We start from the raw sequence: 20,747 nt of genomic DNA on the forward strand, positions 1-20,747 counted from the left end.
GTAGATCCACAGGTGAAGGGGCCCAGCAACAGGCCAACACAAAGAGGATGCATTCAAGTGGCAAGTCCTTACAGTGACCAAGCAGGTCACAGGTCAGCACAGCAGCAGCAGTCCATGGCGATCCCTGGTGAGTCCTTCCAGCACTTCTGTGTCCAGATCCAACATGTCTCAAAGAGTCTCCAAATTGTGAGAAAAACTCCCCTGTACGTCTACTCAGTTTTTACAGTGTCTTACAATGGAAGGGGAGAGGAGGTTCCAACCAGTTACAACTGGTTCTGGGAGTGCCCCCTCTCTCCTCCAGCACAGGCTCCAAGCATCAGTTGGGGGTAAACGATCCTATGGTGTGAGGCCAGGTCACAGCCTTTACAAATGTAGGTGTGCCCCCCCTCTCACTTCTCTCAGCCCACGAAGACTACTCAGTAGGCAGATGCACCTCTGTGACACCTCCACCCTCCCTGTGTACAGGCTGTCTGAAAAGTATGTACAAAGCCCCAACTGTCACTCTGCCCAGACGTGGATTGGAGTCAAGCTGCAAAACAGAAGAGTCATAAGCACAGAGAAATGCACACTTTCTAGAAGTGGCATTTCTGTAATAGTAATAAAAAAAATACACCTACACCAGTAAGCAGCATTTATTCTCACCATTACAACCATACCAAACATGCCTACGCTACCCCTCATAAATCAGACAATACCCCTAACACTTAAGGCAGGGCATTTCTAAAGCAATCCTATGAGAAGGCAGCACTCACAGCAGTGAGACACCAAGTTAGGCTGTTTGTCACTACCAGGACAGGCCACGCAACATGGCACATGTCCTGCCTTCTACATACATGGCACCCTGCCCATAGGGCTAGCTAGGGCCTACATTAGGGGTGACTTACATGTAGTAAAAGGGGAGTTCTGGGCCTGGCAAGTAAATTTAGATGCCAGGTCCCTGTGGCAGAAACTGCGCACACAGGCCCTGCACTAGCAGGCCTGAGACAGGTTTGAAAGGCTACTTCAATGGGTGGCCCAAGCAGTGCTGCAGGCCCACTAGTAGCATTTAATTTACAAGCCCTTGGTATAGAGATACCACTGTATAAGGGACTTACAGGTAAACTAAATATGCCAATTAGGTATAAGCCAATCATACCAAATATAGATAGAAGAGCACCTGCACATTAGCTCTAGTCAGCAGTGATAAAGTGCTCAGAGCCCTAGAGCCAACAGCGAGAGGTCAGAAAAAATAGGAAGAATTAGGCAAAAAGTCAGGGGGTGAACCTGCCACAAGGGCCAGGTCCAACAGTCTCTTTTATGGAAGTCGAAAACCTCCAACAGGACAAAGCTGCATGTTATAGCTGACGAGTGCTTCTCAAGCCTGATACCCCTTCTTCGAGGAGCTGCTGAACAGGTTTTGCTGCTGCAGCAGCAAAGAACGTAGCAGGAGCTACCATGAAGTCAGGCTGCCTGGTGATAAGCATTGGGCTGATCAGCAAGTAGGTAGGTCCCAGTCTCCTTTCAGGTCCCAGAACACTTTTTGGTTAAACATATTCTTACTCCCTGGTTTTGGATTTGGGCTATCTGGGCACCTTTAAAATTACTTCCGAGGGTCCACAACTGCAGGGCCACCACTTGAAGGGTCAGGACTCACTCATGCTGGGTCCAGGTGCGGGCTCAAATTAGATGGAGCCTTTTCTGTCCCAGAGGCTCTAATCAGGAAGCCAGACAACTAGCCTTTGGCGTCACTTTGGAAGCCCCAGGTTCAAGCAGAAAAGCAGCTCTCAAGCTGCAGGGCAATACTCTGAGAGCACCAAGCAGGCTTCAGAAAGAAGGACACTCTTCTTGGTGCATCAGAGCAGCCCTCTGAAATACACAGCAGGCCACTGGCAGTCCTCAGAGTCCTTCCACATGTCCATAAGTAAACTCAAGAGGAGATCTCAAGGTCCTAGTTTTTTTACCTTGTGCGAGCTTCGTAGTGCAGGAGAGTTCAGGACTCTTCCCCCCACAAAAGTGCCTGGACTGTCCTGCCTCCTTCCCTGGTCCCAGGCTGTCCGCTGTAACATTAGGCTAGTCTAAAGTTATTTGTGCGTGACTTGAAGCAGTGGCATTGAAGTGTAAGTGGGGCTGTGCACAACCCTGCCCCTTCAACCTCCTAGGATGGCCTACCTTGCCAACACAGTCCCTCTATTGTGTGGCTGTCTGGGAGGAATACACAAGTGCTAACTTCCAACTACACTTACTCATGTGACCTAGTAATAGGTTGCAGGCAACAAATGGTTCCAACTTTACTATTAAAGAGGATTTCAAATTACAATTCGTGAGACAGCAAACATGGTACTTCAACCTTCTCCCAAACAAACGTTATCACTTAGTAAATGTAAAATGGTAACCCCCTGGGATGCTTAGGCCTCCCAACAGTGAAACACAAATGTGTGAGCGTATCACTGCCATGAAATGTAAAACCTGAAAGTATGTGTCCAATGTTTTAAATACAGTGCACCCTGCCCTATGGGCTGTTTAGGGCACACGTTAGGGGTAACTTGTATGTACTAAAAAAAAAAAGAGGTTTTAGGTCTGTCAAGCCGGTCTAATTTATAGTTTACAACTGCACACAGGCTGCAATGGCAAGCAGGGGATGTGTTTTTAAGGGCTACTTAAGTGGGTGGCACAATAAGTGCTGCAGTACCACTAGGAGCATTTAATTTACTGACCCTGGGTATATGATATACCACTTTACTAAGGACATAAGTAAAATAAATATACTAATCAGGTGTAAGCCAATTTTACTGTATTTTAGGGAGTTAGCACAAGCACTTTAACACTGGTTAGCAGTGATAAAGTCCACAAAGACAAAAAAAACGAATTCAGCAAACAGGAGGTAAAAGGGAAAGATTGTGGAGGACCCTGAAGAGAGGGCCAGGTCGAACAGTTTCCTTGAGTGGGAAGGTTGGAGTCCTGGGTTAATCCAAGTGGCTTGGCATTTGGTTAAAGTTGTAGTTCAAAGTAGTTAAAGTTCATGTCATTGAGCCAGGTAAGTAGTGTATCTTGTTTATTGGTTTGGGAATATCCGTTTGTGTAGGAAGCTGGCTCTCTACACAGTGCACTAAAAAGAAGTACACCATGCAGAGAGTCCAGTAGATCCCCAATTGGTTTGCAGGGGCAAAAGAAGATAGGACTAATACTTCATTTTGTGGCAGTGTGGGCGAGCAGTTAGGCTTATCAGAGGGTAGTACTAAGCATTTGTTGTACTCACAAAGGCAATGAATGGGACAGACACAAAAATAATAAATCCAAGACCAATTTAGAAAAATTATACTTCTGATTATTTACTTATTTATATTTTAAACCCAAGAACTTTGTTATACGGTAACTATGTTTTTAAGCATAAATACCTTTTAGTTTAAAAAATCAACACATTGTAATTTCAGGATTCTTCAATGTTAACCTATAGAGGAAAACAATCTTCAGTAAACACGCTTAACAATGACTTACGAGGTCAATCTCAGTGAGTTAAGGTAAGTACTGGGCACTGATGAGATCCACACCAGCAGGTCACTCTAGGCAGCACAGGGGCGGCTTGGTACAGGGGTGCAGCAAGGCATTGAGTGCTCAATGGTTTTCTGTGGGAATTGTTCCTTGTGAAGACAGGCTGCAGATTCTGGCTAGAAAGCCAGTTGGGGACAACAAGCAGGTAGGTTGTAGACCTGGGGTGCTCGGGATGCAGGTGCACCTTTGGTCCTTTTCTCCAGGACCCAGTGGCGACGGTTGCAGGGTTGTCCTTAAGCATTGTTTTTCCGTTCTGGAGCACTCGCGGTCAGGGTGTCCTGTGTGTTGAGGCTGCAGGCGACGTTGGGGAGTCCAGTAGGGGTGGACCCAAGCTCAGGGGACCCGGGAGGGATGTCATTAGCACCAGAGACCCACCTCAGATTGAGCCCTGGGCGACGGGTGCAGTGGTTGCTGGAGGTGTTGGGTTTTCTCTTACTACAAGGCCACTGGAGAAAAGGCCTGTGTGCAGAGGCTACAGGCAACTTTGGGGAGTCCAATATGAGTGAAACCTGAGTGGACTCAGACTCTGGACAGCTGGGGAACCTTGATGGCAACATCGGTTGGCTTTTCCTCGGGTCATGGATGTCGGGTGCAGAGGTCTCTTCGGGTGTCAGGTCTTTGCTGTTCCGGAGGGTGCAGAGTCCATTCTTGAGACTTTGTTGCAGAGCAGATCCGCAGCTCACGGGAGTCTGAGTCTTTATATAAGGCAGACAGTCCTCCTGTGTTTCTTGGAGGGTCAGCTGCAGGATGAGTCTTCTATTTGGGCAGAGTCTATCAAGGTCAGTGGGCAGGATGGTGGAGCTGGTACCAAGTCAGATGCTTCTTCTTTTACTCTTGTGCATATGTGACTCCTCTGTGTCCTTTCTTCTTAGGTTGTCAGGATCGGAGTTCTAGGGTTCAGAGGTGACACGTAAATACTCAATTTAGGGGTGTTACAGGGAGTGCCAGGTGGTAGCCAATGAGCTGACCACCTTCAGGGTGGCTACATCCTTGCTACGACACCTTCCGCTGGGTAGTGGGGGGTAACCCTTACCCTAGTGGCCTAATTCCTTCCAAACAAGATGGAAGAATTTAAAAAGTAGCGTCCACTTCAGCTCGTCCCCCTTAGGGGCGGGACTGGCATGAAGTGGGCACATCACCTAATCTGACTAATATTCCCACCTGTTCTGCAACCAAAAGTGGGGTCAGGACAGGGGGGAGGGGCGTGGGGTCAAACATCTCCATCATCTGGAGAGACCTGGGGCACATTATAATGCCAGCTAGGCCTTTGAAGCTCCACACCCTGGAATGTTCATCCTGCCTGGGTGAAGTGCTAACAACCTTGCACAGTGCGGGCTTTTGTCTCTGGCCCTCGAGAGCACTGGCTCACACCTTGGGGTGGGGGAGCAGAAACACGTCTAAGGTGGCTGAACTGGTCAGGACCAGAAAGTCAACACACTAGTAGGTGGTAGGTTTTAAGAGGCACCTCTAAGGTGCCCTGTGGGTGCACTTATTAATAAATCTCTCACTGGCATCAGTGAGGGTTTATTAATCTGAGATGCTGGATACCAAACATCCCTATATTTAGAGAAGCCATCATGTAGCTGGGAAACTCGTAGTGACCAGTGTCCAGCACATGCATTCAAAATGGCTTCTCTAGTCACCTACTACATCTGATTATCAACAAAGACATAGCAACAGCATATCTGCTCATGCAGATGTGCCTTCACATGTAAAGTAATGCACCTGGCCTTAGGGCTATGAGGCCTGCTAGAGGGGTGACTTACATATGTTGCATGCAGTATTTACGGGTCATTGTGTTTTCACTTTTGTCTTCATCAAGACACGCAGCCTGCAATGGCAGCCAGTCACATGGTTGGTGAGGGGTCCCTTAGGGTAGCACAATTAGTGCTGCAGCCCATAGGGACCCTCCTTAGTACCCAGGCTATAGGTACCAAGGTTACCATTTACTAGGGACTTACAGTGGTGCTAAAAGTATTGCCAATTGGAAAAAACGATTTTGCAGTTTTGGGGGGAAGAGATCGGGAATTGGGGACCTGGTTGGCAGGAACCCAGAGCTCTCAGTTGAAATTACACCAGAAACCAGGCAAAATGTGTGTGTGTGGGAGGAGTGACAATGTCAAAAGAGGCACTTTCCTACAGTTTGGTTTACTAATATTTTGTATTGGTTAATGGGAAGAATGTTGCATCTAGTCTAGTCAGTAACCTCAGATTTGCTTTGTTTCAAGTAAGACAATTTAATTAATTTAATTCTAAAGCATGCACCACTGCCCACGCCCTGAAAAGTGAGAGTTGAGCTATATGATTTGTGGGTGCAGTACGATCGTACCAATAGTTTAAACAAAGTAGTTGGGAGACCAAGAAAGTGCTAGAGGCAGCAACACCTTGCAAACCCTAAGGCCCCAATTTATACTTTTTTTGCACCACATTTGCGTCATTTTTTTACACAAAAGCAGCGCAAACTTACAAAATACAACTGTATTTAGTAAGTTTGCGCCGATTTTGCATCAAAAAACGACGCAAATGCGGTGCTAAAAACTATAAATAGGGGCCTAAGACTTTGGTGGATGGCTGTTCACGGTAAGGTGCCCTAGTTCTCCTAACGTATTCTGTTGTGGTACTGCAAATCCTAAATACAGCCATCTAGTTTTAAATAGCAGTCTTGTGTTAGGACCAAAAAAATGGCGCATGGAAATCTATGAGATTTCCTTGCGTCATTTTGTGCGGCACTTTTAACGCCTACTCAGAGCAGGAGTTAAAAGAGGGCTTCCATTTTTTAAAATGGGCCCCTATGTACTCTGCAGGAGTAGCACCAATATTTTATTACTACTCCTGCAGAGTACATCAATAGCATCATAAAAAATTACGCTATTGCCCCCTACCCTGCGCCATGGTGCGCCGTATTTCCATATACGGCACACACATGATGGCGGTAGGGGGGTGCTAAGGGGAGCAGGAAAAGTGGCGCTGCACCCAGTGCTGCGCCACCTTCCATAAATCTGCCCCTTAGAGGGTTGGGGAGGGGCTGCACCAGAGCTGAGCATCCATTGTGAAATGAATGGAACCCTCTTATGAAAAGGGACCTAAACAGGTTAGGAACTCACTCATTAGTAAGTGAACACTTGCATCAGGATTGTGTGGTTCTCTAAAAGCAAAAGGCATCAAACCTCAAACGAAGGAATTTGCAGAGGCTTCATTTAAGACAAGAGCAGGTTTCGCAGGGAATTTCCCCAGCATATGTTATGCAGAAAATATATACCTATACAGACATTTAGTAGTCGCAGACTAGCATAATTCTCATGGCCCTTGACTCTAATAAACACACTACAATAGATTTTGAACGTTAATGCCAAATACGTCCAAGACCTGCACAGAAGCTACATCCTGCCCCTAACCGCCCCTAACCTTCCAGTCTCTGTTCTAGTTCCCATTGGTAAGACTATCTCCTATAAGCCTCTCTGCATCACTCACCATGTGATGCCTGGCACTGGACCAATAGACCAACCCTCCTACATTCCATCCTGAGAACATGCAGGCAAAGGAGGAGCCTCAAATCGAGAAAGGCCCACTCTTGATCGACCCCTCACTAAAAACATGAATGTGTAGGAGTTCTTTTTCTGCACAGATATTCAACTTCTGAAACATTCTCCTGCTACGATGAGAGCATTATCAGCAATCATCAAAATTCTAAAAAAAATCCGTCCATCGGGGCTCTATTCTCTTTGTTTTCTCTCATTTTTTATTACACTCACAGTGAATAAGATTTCAATATTCACTAATAGTGTAAAAGAAAATGGAGTCCAATTAGGTGAAATATGGACTTCCTAGAAGCTGAGGTAAGTAAAAAAAATGGTTTTAATTCTGTTTTGTGCATGATTGCGCGTGAGTGCGTGTTTGCATGACATAGTGAGTCGGTTTAAGTGTGAATGTGTGTATGTGCAAGCATGTGTGTGTGAGAAACTGAGGGCCGTATTTATACTCTGGTTGCGCCGAATTTGCGTCGTTTTTTTCGACGCAAATTCGACGCTAAACTAACGCCAACTAACGCCATATTTATACTATGGCGTTAGACGCTTCGGGCGCCAAAGTGCCCGGAGTGTGCGTCATTTTTTAGCGTGAACCCCTTCCTTGCGTTAATGATATGCAAGGGAGGCGTTCCCGTCTTAAAAAATGACTCCCAGGCCTTTACGTGGTATTTATACTCCCGGGCAAAAATGACGCCCGGGAGTGGGCGTGGCCAAAAACGGCGCATTTGCGCCGCTTTTTAACGCCTGGGTCAGGCATGGCGTTAAGGGACAAGTGGGCTCAAAATGAGCCCAGAGTGCCCTCCCCTGCCCCCAGGGACCCCCCCTGCCACCCTTGCCCACCCCAGGAGGACACCCAAGGACGGAGGGACCCATCCCATGGACATTAAGGTAAGTTCAGGTAAGTATTATTTTTTTTTTTTTGTGGCATAGGGGGGCCTGATTTGTGCCCCCCTACATGCCACTATGCCCAATGACCATGCCCAGGGGACAGAAGTCCCCTGGGCATGGCCATTGGGCAAGGGGGCATGACTCCTATCTTTACAATGATAGGAGTCATGTTGATGGGGGATGGGCGTCGTTAAAAAATGGCGCAAGTCGGGTTAAGACGATTTTTTTGCCTCAACCTGACTTGCCCCATTTTAAGACGCCCTAACGTCATTTTTTCCCAACGCCGGCGCTGCCTGGTCTACGTGGTTTTTTTCCACGCACACCAGGCAGCGCCGGTCTGCTTGCGCCGGCTAACGCCATTCCATAAATACGGCGCCCGCATGGCGCTTCAGAATGGCGTTAGACGGCGCTAAATTTTTTGACGCTAAACTGCGTTAGCGCAGTTTAGCGTCAAAAAGTATAAATATGGCCCTGAAAGTGAAAAGGGTGTGATGTTACTTCTGCTACCCTTCGGATTTTGGTGAACTGACGTTCATGAGAAAGTCCATGGATAAAAGTTAATAACAGACTGTTAGGTAGATTATTCCAGAATTTATATACGCCACTGCAACCTTTGCCATTTTAAAAACGCATGGGTGTTTTTTATACTTTTTTTTCTTTCACTACACTTTTTCGCCAACAAACTGACCGTTTTATCGTGATGCACTACTTGACACCTTTTGTGTAGGCATTTATGTCATTCAAATTAATAGACATCCCATGCCTGTTTTGCTATGTTTTACTTTTGTTTTAATTAGACAAGCATTATTAATCCAATACAGCGTCAGAGATTAAAGGCTTGAGATCTACAGCGTATGGCACCGATAAAGATGAGCTCTGTCAAGTGTAACCTACACCTAGCGGAAAATGAAATACACTTCCTCGTGCCCCAGAACAAGTAGGAGGAAACAGCTCTTAGAAAGTTGCACGCGACCACAGACACCTAACAGTTTGAATTTTAACACGACATCCGCATTCTGCCGGGGGAGATTCCAGAACTGACGGAAAAGGCAGCAGAGTTTTTCGGCGGCTTGTATCACCAGATGCTCATCAATCCATACATGTGTGTGTGTGTCAGCCTTTGGCAGCACCTGTAAACCATATATCGTGCCAATAAAGCACTGTTTAGGAGCGTTTACAGAACATTATCATTCTAAACGTATGGATCGGTTTGGTGCTTGAAAGCCGACCTTGTCAAATCTCACCAAGCAAGGGAGTTGGAAGGGGCACCCACAGTGGCGTGGCAGAGCTGCCATGGGCTCTAATTGGAATGGGGGAAAGTTTATGTTACACTGGAATAAATTTACGAACTATCGTGAATTTCACATTAAGGGGCATATTTATACTCCGTTTGCGCCGAATTTGCGTCGTTTTTTTCGACGCAAATTCGGCGCAAAACTAACGCCATATTTATACTTTGGCGTTAGACGCGTCTAGCGCCAAAGTATGAGGAAAGAGCGTCATTTTTTTGCGTGAACGCCTTCCTTGCGTTAATGAGATGCAAGGTAGGCGTTCCCGTCCAAAAAAATGACAGCGACACAAATGCGTCGTATTTATACTCCCGGGCAAAAATCACGCCCGGAAGTAGGCGGGGCAAAAAACCCCGCATTTGCGCCTCTTTTTAACGCCTGGGTCAGGGCAGGCGTTAAGGGACCTGTGGGCTCAAAATGAGCCCACAGCTGCCCTCCCATGCCCCCAGGGATCCCCCCTGCCACCCTTGCCCACCCCAGGAGGACACCCAAGGATGGAGGGACCCATCCCAGGGACATTCAGGTAAGTTCAGGTAAGTATAAAAAAACAAATTATATTTTTTTTTGTCATAGGGGGGCCTGATTTGTGCCCCCCTACATGCCTCAATGCCCAATGACCATGCCCAGGGGACATAAATCCCCTGGGCATGGCCATTGGGCAAGGGGGCATGACTCCTGTCTTTACTAAGACAGGAGTCATGTAAATGGCGTCTGGGCGTCGTTAAAAATGGCGCAAATCGGGTGGAGGCGATTTTTTAGCGTCAACCTGACTTGCACCATTTTTAAGACGCCCTAACGCCATTTTCCCCGGCGCTGCCTGGTGTACGTGTTTTTTTTCCACGCATACCAGGCAGCGCCGGTCTGCTAGCGCCGGCTAACACCATTCAATAAATACGATGCCCGCATGGCGCTTCAGAATGGCGTTAGCCGGCGCTAAACTTTTTGACGCTAAACTGCGTCATAATACGGCGGACGGCTGGTAGCCGCGGCGACGGCTGTTTTGGCAGCCGTCGTCAGGGCGGTAGGCGGTCTTCACCGCCATTGTTATAATGAGGGCCTTAGTCTTCAGTCTGATGGTCTCCTGCTGCAAGGGTCCGACAGCCAACAGAGATGACGAGGTTGTCTGCAAGATAAGCGAGGATTGCTGCTTGTGATGGCTTTGCAAATTATGCAACTGTTTTTGAAGATGGTGAAATCAGGAAGGGAAGACAATATAGTTCCATCAGGATGGGGGTGATGTCATCATAGTTTTTCAGGCCCTGAATGAGACTTGCTGCAGCAGATAGATACTATGATGGTGGTGTCAGAAGTAGGACGATGACATCCTTACCAACTAAATAAATCCACTCTAGTCAGGTCAAAACAAAGTTCTGAGAGAATCTTTGCTCAGCCCCTGTTATCAGCAGCAAGCAATCCTCAGAGAATTGCTTGCTAAGTTTCAATTTCAGGCTGACCACAATAGAGCAAAGGTCAAATATACAAAGCAGGTTGTCCCAGTCAAAGCTTTTACTTTACTGCTGGGAAAGCTTCTCTTGGTTAGTCCTGCTACCCCAAGCTCGTAAAGGCAAGCTTTTGGGCACCAGGTCTCCCTCTCTCTGGCCAAGTCTCCTGCAGGGTCTTGAAGTGAGGAGTCCTTCTGCATTTTTGTGTCCCTGAAGCAGGTAAACAGGAGGCCAACTACTTGACTCAGAGAGAGCATTTCCATTTCACGGGTGCCAGCAGGATACAGGAGTCCTTGAGTCCTTGTGTGAGTCCAGTATTTTCCAGCAGGATTCAGAAGTCAGGATTCTTTTTCTAGCAGGCCTTTGTCTTCATATGGAGTGTCCCCAGGTCAAGGAATGCTCTGAGGAAACTGTATAGTGCTTTGGATGCCACAAGGTCTGTCCGGTGAACTGTTATGCACCCAGCTTGGATGATTGGGCTTTCTTCCCCAGGGCCTGTGAATGCTTGCAGCCATATCTTGATATCCCGATCTGGGGTGCGAGGGATTTTAATTGTGTTCTGAAAGGAGGGTTGGACAGGCACCCCCCAAGGGGCCGCACAAAACCATGTATAGCGGGAGCAGTCAGGCAGATTATACACGACATAGGGTGCAAGGATGTGTGGTGAGAACTTCATCCTGACACCAGGGAGTATTCCTACCACTCAACTGTACACGGCACGTCCAGCAGTCTGGACCGATTTCTGATCTCTTAGGACCTGACACCGAATGTGCAAGAGGTGCAATATCTAGACAGGTTTCCGTCGGATCACTCGCCCTTGGTCCTAATGTACACTTGGGAGCTGAGGAAGGCCAAGATCCCCACGTAGTGCTTGGCCCTGAAAATAATTGGATGACCCTGCTTTTCATCAGGACATGGGGTCAGTCATAGACACTTGCATGGCCTCTGTTAGAAATCGGGTCTTTAGTTGGCAGTCGGTTTGCACCCTGCGCAAGTAGGGACCCTCACTCTATCAGGATAAGGGAGATACTAGCTCAGATAACTCCTGCTCACCCCCTTGGTAGCTAGGCACAAGCAGTTAAGCTTATCTCAGAAGCAATGTGTAAAGCATTTGCACATAACACACAGTAATACAGTGAAAACACCACAAAAGGACACCACACCAGTTTTAGGAAAATAGCCAATATTTGTTTGTGTAAAACAAGACCAGATACAAAAAAAATCCAACATACAGTAATAAAAATATGAAATCTGCAAGATTTATTCAAAAATACAGTTCCTTGAAGTCAATAGTTCCACCTGGGGCTAGCACGGCGTTGTGATCAACAAAACCAACAGTTCAGGCTGGCAGCAGCGTCGTGGGCCAGCTACAGTGCTGGGAAGACCTGCAAACAATACCTTGGATTTGTAGGGCATTGTGATCCTCGCGGTGAGCTCCGGAGAGCAGCGTCGCTGACGTTGCAGTGTCGGTTCCAGAGCTGGTGCAGGATTCATCGGGCCCTTGAAGTCACATGTGTTGCAGATCGAACTCCGGGCTGATGAAGTCAGGAGCGCTGGCGTGGATGGTGTCGGGGCTGCGGTGCTAAGCGGGACGATGCGACATGCAGTGCAGGCAGCGGCTCGGTGACAGCGTCCAGTGGCGTTGGTGAGACCAGGGCTGCGGTGTGAAGTGGGGTGGTGCAACGTGCGGTGTCCACAGGTCACGGTGCAGGCAGTAGCATCGTTGCGGAAGCGCTGTCGTCGGAGAGGCCCAGGCTGCGGTGTGAGCCAGCCATGCCAGAGTGCGGAGCCCACAGGTCGTGGTGTGAGCAGCTTCTCAGTGAAGTCATCTGATGACTGCGTCGGTGAGGCCAGGGTTGCGGTGTGAAGCAGGGCAATGCGAGTCCGTCCGGTGTTGCCGGGTCATGGTGCAGGCCAGCGGCGTCGTTGGCGGCGGCGCAATGGTTTCTCCTCTTGCACAGCACAAAACACACAGTTCCCAGTGCTGCAGGTCGAGGAAACTGAAGTCTTTGGTGTTCCTGAGACTTCCAACAGGAGGCAAACTCTACTCCAAGCCGTTGGAGAACTTTCTCAAGCAGGACACACAGCAAAGTTCACCCTTTGCACTCCTTTCAGGCAGAAGCAGCAACTGCAGGCCAGTCCAGCAAAGCAACACAGCAAAGGGACAGTACTCCTCCTCCAGCTCTTCACCTCTTCACCTTGGCAGAGGTTCCTCTTGATTCCAGAAAGATTCTAAAAGTCTGGGGTTTTGGGTCTTCCTCTTATACCCCTTTATGCCTTTGAAGTTGGCAAACTTCAAAGCAAAGTCTCAAGTGTTTGATAGATCCTTCTTGTCCAGGCCAGGCCACAGACACACACCGGGGGTCGGAGACTGCAATGTGTGAGGGCAGGCACAGTCCTTTCAGGTGTGAATGACAACCCTCCCTCCCCTCTAGCTCAGATGGCTCATTAGGATATGCAGGCTACACCTGCCCCACTTTGTGTCTCTGTCTAGACAGATACAAAACAGCCCAACTGTCAAACTGACGCAGACAGACAATCCACAAACAGGCAGAGTCACAGAATGGTTTAAGCAAGAAAATGCCTACTTTCTAAAAGTGGCATTTTCAAACAGACAATTTAAAAAGCAACTTCAAGAAAAGATGTATTTTTAAATTGTTAGTCCAGAGACCGTAAACTCCGCATTTGTATCTGCTCTCAAGGGGAATCTGAGCTTTAAGGATATTTAAAGGCAGCCCCCTGTTAACCTATGAGAGAGATAGGTCTTGCACAGTGAAAACCGAAGTTGGCAGTATTTCACTCTTAGGACATATAAAACACACTAGTATATGTCCTACCTTAAACATACACTGCACCCTGGCCTTGGGCTACCTAGGGCCTACCTTAGGGGTGCCTGATATGTAGTAAAAGGGAAGGTTTAGGCCTGGCAAGTGGGTACACTTGCCAAGTCGAATTGGCAGTTTAAAACTGCACACTCAGACACTGCAGTAGCAGGTCTGAGACAGGTTTACAGGGCTACTAATGTGGGTGGCACAACCAGTGCTGCAGGCCCACTAGTAGAATTTGATTTACAGGCCCTTGGCACCTCTGGCGCACTTTACCAGGGACTTACCAGTAAATCAAATATGCCAATCATGGATAAACCAATCAACAGTACAATTTACACAAAAAGCATATGCAAGTGCACAGAGTATTAAAGCCAACAAAAACTGGTCAGAAAAATTAGGAGGAAGGAGGCAAAAAGATTGGGGATGACCCTGCAAAGAGGGCCAGGTGCAAAAGCCTCCAATTGGGGGTCAACAGAACACAGGGGAATGGAGTGGGATACCCTGAAGGTAATCTTGTGGAGAGAATGTATGGGGAAGGATTACAGGATTCGCAGGCACCTACAGCATAATCTGCTGCATGGAGAAGCACGGCTGACAGCTTTACACGGATCACATAAGGTGGTTGCTGTGCGGACCTTCTTGAAGCTCAACGGGAAGTGGGCCAAACTTGGGATGCATGAGACACATTCAGCCGGAAGCACTATAGACAGTGCCTGCATGCACAGGGGGACATATCAGGTCTCATGCTAGCCTGGTTGCTGCAGAGGGATAAACCTTAATCTACTATCCTCACTCTGCAGCGTGAGGACAGATGGGACAGATTGTGGCTTGCAACACAGCAGGCAATCGATGCATTGGGAGATTTTCTGGGTGGAGTGTACAGGAGACCACTAGCGCTGCAGAACGCGGCTATTCAGACCTACTTGGAGGGCTGTGGGGTGCCGAGTTGTCCCGGGGTCAGACAGAGGATCTGGACAAAGATATTCACGTGGAGGAGCCCTCAAGGAAAATAAAAGTGTTATCTCGGGGTAAGACAGAGGGCATCGACGGACACCCTGCAGATTTCTATACAATGTTTGGGACCAGACTGGTAGAACAGCTGTTGTAAGTTTATACTGAGGCCAAGAGGGTCAGTCAACTGCCTGCATCCATGAGAGAATCTGCCATAGTAATGGTGCCAAAACTGGATCATGGCCTATCTGTCATTATTCATGAGAAATGTGGGTGCTAAAATTCTTGCCAAGGTCTTTGCGAACCAACTGACCTGGGTAGTAATGGACCTGGTACACGGGGACCACTGTGAGTTCATTCGAGGCCACGGCACCCACATAAATCTGCAACATCTCAGTCATGTGTTACACGAAATGGAAGGAAGGACTTGGAGAGGACACTAGTGGCCCTAAATGTAAAAAAGACCTTGATACCCTAGACTGGGTCTACATGATGGCAGTATTAGAGCATATGGGCATTGGTCCCCGGGTCAGAGGCTGGGTGGAGTGATTGTACAAGGATCCAGTGGCTAGAGTGTGCTCTGGGGCCTGATTTGCAATAGCTGGATAATGGAAAGCGGCAGGAGACAAGGGTGTCCCTTGTCACCATTTGCTCTTTGTGATGGCGGTTGACCCTTTTGGCGAACTAGCTGCAGGAAATGATGGAACCTTGGGTCATCCCGATGTGGACAACCAAACGTGGTGTCAATGTATGCTGACGATACCCTGCTATATTTGACACAGCTAGAAGTGGCCATTCCAAGATTGCTGGCGAAGATGCAGAGCTTTGGAGTGGTGTTGGGTATGCTGATGAACTGGGACAAATCCTTGGTGTTTACTCTTGCATCCTTGGCGAAGCACACAAGACAATCTTTCGAAGATTGAGTTGATATGGGAAATGGACAGTTTCTGTTATCTAGGAATTAAGGTGAGGCATATAGAGCAGAAGTGTCATAAGTATAATATGGGGAGTGCAGTCGAATTCAGTCCACTTTTGGAACACACTGATGCTCTCTGTGATTGGTAGGGTGGTGGTGATGGCCATGGTGGTTATTCTGAGGTGCCTTTAAACCCTGCAGAATTTCCTAGGGTCAGTTCCGCAAATCACTTTCAGGGAGCTGGACAGATTATTGGTCTCCCAGGTGTGGGCTGGGAAGAGGAGCAGGGTGCAGCTAGTAGTGTTAAAGAGAGATAAGGAGGGGGGTGGCCTGGGACTACCAGACATGATGTTTTTAGCCGCCAAGCTGCCATGCTGAAAATTGGGAGACAAGGCTGCTGGGTGGGCTCAATGATCACACATCTTTGCCCATATGTCCGATGCGAGGGGTAAATCAAACCAAGGAGACCCCATTTATAGTGAGGAGTGCTGTGCATGAGTAGGATTCCATGGTTAAAAGAGTTCTGCGGCGGTGCCTCTGAGGTGGCTGCAGCCATTTCGTCAGATAGCACAGTACATGACCCTGAGGAGCTGGGAGGAGGGTGGATAAAACACCTTTGGGGGACTTGTATTCCTCACCTTTGCAGAGACCAGGGAAATGTTAGAGTGGGGGCTGGCCAATTCTTGCAGTTCCCTAAGCTCGCTAACACAGCACGGGAGGTGTGACAGTGCATCTCTAGTAGACCTAAAGCAGACACTACTTTGGAGGCCCTGGTGGATTGCACCTGTACCAGCCACTTTCTATCCTATGTATACAAGGCTCTTAAGGCAGATCGGCCTCAGGCTCCATCAGTAGGTAGGTGACAGTGGGAGGAGGACCTGTAAGAACCACTGATTGACAGGGACTGGTGGAATGCCTGCGCTCTAGTTTGGAGAGTGGTGAGCAGCGCTTGCTTCAAGCTGATTCATTTTCAATTCCTACATCTCACATATCTCCTGATGAACTACATGTGCATGATTTACCCACCAAAATCACCACCTTGTGCCAGATGTGGCACTACAAGAGCTACCTTCTTACATATGACATGGGTGTGTAGTTCTGTGCAGGGTTACTGGAAAGGAGTGATAACACACTTGCTAAGGATGACAGATCTGTCTATAGACACCATAGTGCATCATTGCCTACTGAGGCTTATCCCGCATCCAAAGCAGGGTAAAATAATATATCATATTGTAGCTATGAGACTTGTGCTGGCAAAGCGGAGATTGGCAATACACTGTCTGTCTCCCATGGTCTCCAGGCATGAGGCTTGGCACAGACATATAGGGGAATGGCGGATAGCTGAGGATAGGTGGATGAAAGTGGCGCACACTGATGAGGGGTTGGACAATGATTTGCAGACGTTAAAGGGCCTTCAGAATACCATCAGGAGGGGGAGCAGAACGCTGATGATTAGCGGCATTGCCGGAGAGTGAGAGGGGATAGAGGTGTCACTCTTGCTTATAATGGATTACCCTGACAGTCATGGACTTCTTTTAATTGAAGCACAGGGATACTACAGACGTAAAGCAGCAAGTGGTGTGATTAGGAACCCAGTGTGTGCTAAAGGGGGTAGGGATGGTGGGGTGGGGGGTCTGGTTGAGGGTTTGTTGCAACTGAATGTTGACAATGTTGTTTTGTTTCAAAATGCCTGTGTTCAGGTGTGGCCCCAGTAAATGTCAAATAAAGATATATTTTTAAAAAATGGAATGCTCTGAGGAGGAGGTGGTTGACGTACTAGATTTATCCTGTACCCAATCAAAAATATTTCCATTTTGCCCTCTACCTCCTTCTGTAGCACTTCCTCTTTGCCTTACTGTAAAAGTACCCAGGATCTCATTTTTAATATGGCAGGACCGACCTGCCAGCAGACAGGCCTATCTTCAAGTTCTTGGCCACTCCCCTGCCTGACAGGGTCCCACATAGGTTTCCCTCCTATTGTGTCTGAATCCTGACTCTCAGCGAAGGTTCTGGGGATTAATATGAAAATCTTTTCCTACATCTCCCAGTCAAAAGATGTAGGATTAAAGCTGCCCGTTGTTCTGCCAATAGTTCCTGTCCTCTCCCAGATAGATAATCCCTGCAAAATGACAGCAGTTAACATCCATTGGCCTTTCTTGAGACCCTGGGCAAGCCATTGTCCTCAGAGCCTGTTTTATTACCTCTCCTTGCCAAGGATTTCATCCACTTACTTCTCTGCTTAAGTTGACAAAAATCTAATTTCACTATTAAGTCAGATTTTAAAAAGTAAGCCAGAAATAACGTTGAAACATTTTTCCAGCCCTTTCCTATGTGGACATGGGAAAAAAAGATTTTAACCCCACCTATGCATATTATGGTGTGGTATGGTATGGTATGGTATGGTATGGTATGGTATGGTATGGTATAACCAGACCTACACAGTGAAATAGCTTTTGGGTTTTACTGGACTGTGAAGGCACATTACCCTCAATACAAAGAGTGCTCTATTTGTATAGATTAGCACCCTGCCCAGTGGGCTTACAATGCATACTTTAGGGCGGATTTAAAATTAAAAAAATAGGCTTTTCCTACAGGACAAAGGCATTTTTAGCTGCCATTTGTCACTACAGTGCATTTAAACTGCAGCCTTGCCAGAGCACAGTTTCGCTCCTAGCAGACATGTTTTTCATATCTGTGGGTGATGTAAATACATACTGCAGCCCACTTATGACCTTTACCTTTCAAGACCATAAGCACACTTTAGACACCATTTACAATGGATTTATAGGGAAGTTAAATATGCCAAATAGGGAGTTCCACTGTACAGCACATGTTTTAGACGGGAAGCAGAGACATGTTACTACTGAATAGCAATGGTAATGTGCAGAGAGTCATAAAGCTAGCAAAAAAATAAAGTCCAAAAGAAAGAGAAAATCTAGGATGATCATGCACAAAACAGAGATTTGCTACAGGGGCCAATGTATAGTCTGAGGGCCATAGTGCAGGATATTACCACCATTCAGATGGGAGAGTAGCGTACATCAAAGAATGGAAACGGATGGGTGGCCTGCTGAAAAGTTTTTTATTAAAGATAACTTAATCTAAACTGAAGTCTTTCAGGCAGTCATTTCTCTTGCGCCTTGGCACCAGTGGTCCTCATGACATTGTGATCACAGATCATTTCACCAGCATCTTTAAAAGCATGTGTTACTGCCAGCATGTGTAGGGTTGCAGCATTCGCTTCCACAGACTCTTCTGGTGCTCCATACCTCTAGTAAAACTTATGTCTTTCCATTATGATAAGTGTAGGATCAAAAGATTCCTCTGTGCGTTATTTTTACCTCTGTGTACACAATACCAGTTCATTTATCCATCAGGTTTTAATACAGGTACATCACTGTTAAAGAGGCATTGCCCCCCCCCCCCCCCCCCCCCACCCCCAAGCAATTGTATGTCGACGCCTGTTTCCTTGCTGCACTGTATTCTGTTCCGTCTTTTGGCAACTAGGTGCATCTTAAAACGTTTGATCTACTGTGCTCCAGGTTATCACGGTTCACCTGGAACTTCAAAGGAAACGCAGGACATTGACACTGTTTTATAACTCCAGACATTATTCATCACACTGTAGATTAAACGCTGTTTTTCTTGAATGAGTGAAGAAGATGGTCAAAGTTTAATATTATGAAGAATGCAACAAACACTGGCAGAAGGTACTTAACAAAGTGCACTCAATCTTTAGGATCAGATAGTAGAAGGTCAGCAGGTGGAGACTGGGGTAACCTAGTAAATTGCCAGAGCTGCTTAGCTTCAGTAACTCTCAGAAACTTTCTTTTTTTATGATTGAACAAAAATCAGCAAACTGTGCCCAGGACCATTCGTTTAATCAACTTTCTCTTAAAAAAATTATTGCAGTATGCAGGTTATTCACTTTACCTAAAAAAACTGACATTGCCTGTTACAATATGGAATGTGAGGCACATGATGAGAAAAGTGGGAGGGGAGTCCCACTGAAAGTATCTATGTGTGTATATGGTATTTCTAATGCATTAATCTAACCAAAAGACAGCAGAGTGCTGCACATGGTCAAACACAAAGTCAAAGGGTAAGAGAAGAAGAAGAAACTGGGGTATGGATGGTTAGTACATTGTGATGTAGTGTCCTTTAAATAGGTGAGTCTTCCCTAAATTGGAGCCACATTTGGCTAGTCCTAATGGATACAGGTGTGTTGTTCCAGACACTGGGTGCATAGATGTACAAGACCTGCTGTCTTGTTTTTACTTTGTTTACACTTCTTAGTATGCAGTCTGATGTTGTCCTGGCTGGGGTCAGGTAGAGATACACCAGAGATGGTGAGCTTGTCTGCAAGATAAGCGGGAGTGCTGGTTGTGACAGCTTTGTAAATGATCTTAACGATAGTGCAGGCCGGCAATGGGAGACAATGGAGTTCCATCAGGATGGGGGGTGATGTGGTCATATTTCTTCAGACCTTGGATGAGCCGTGCTGCCATGATGTAGGATAGCCCTAAGGGGTTCCATCGTGGAGTTTGTGAGTCTGTGGGGTATGGTATTACAACCATCCAGATACAAGAGTAGAAAGGTTTGGACAGCACTTCTGAAGTTGCTTTCTTGAGAAAATGGTTTGGCTTTCTTTAGAAGAGAGGCTGTCTTTGTTTTGTATTTTTAGAGTGAGGCTGGTGTCCAGGGCAAATCCAAATTGCTTGGCATTTGGTGACATTTGTTGTCGAAGCCCTCAAGGTTCATGTCATTGAGCAAACTTTGTACTGTATCTTTGTACTGCATCTGTTATTGTTATTGGCAAATTACAGGAATTCTGTCTTGGTGCAGCTAGGCTTCAGGGATCTTTGTGGGTGATTTGCGTTGTTTAGGGACGTGCTTCAGGCTCAAGGAGAAAATCTCCGCTCGAAAGGAGTGTGTTGTCAGGGGCAGTTCAGTAGATCCTTTCAAGCCGTTATGAGGGGAATTACTGCAGACTACCTCAGGCTTCACCCAGTGAAGTAGAGTGAGGATGCTACAGAGGCTAGACTGAAGAGGCATGCAGGGTACATCAGAGTCATGCTCACCTCAAGTCCAGGCCAGTGAACTGCTATGAGACAGGAGGGTGACAGGAAAGTAGCATGACTTTCCAAGAACAGTACAAGCGCAGAGAATCAAAAACAAGGTAGGATGAGAAAAAAATATCACAGGGGCACTGACAGATTCTGGGAAAGGTCCAGGTACTGCAGAATATCAGATCCCTTTGATCATCTCAAAATACAAGTATGGAGTAATAACAGAGACAATTGAGGGAGGGGGAATAATGCTTTCTTTATGCACTTGTTAACCCTGAAGCCAGAACCCTCAAAGAATCGAAGAAATCA

Source organism: Pleurodeles waltl, chromosome 3_1, assembly GCF_031143425.1.
Source record: "Pleurodeles waltl isolate 20211129_DDA chromosome 3_1, aPleWal1.hap1.20221129, whole genome shotgun sequence".
NCBI lineage: Eukaryota > Metazoa > Chordata > Amphibia > Caudata > Salamandridae > Pleurodeles > Pleurodeles waltl.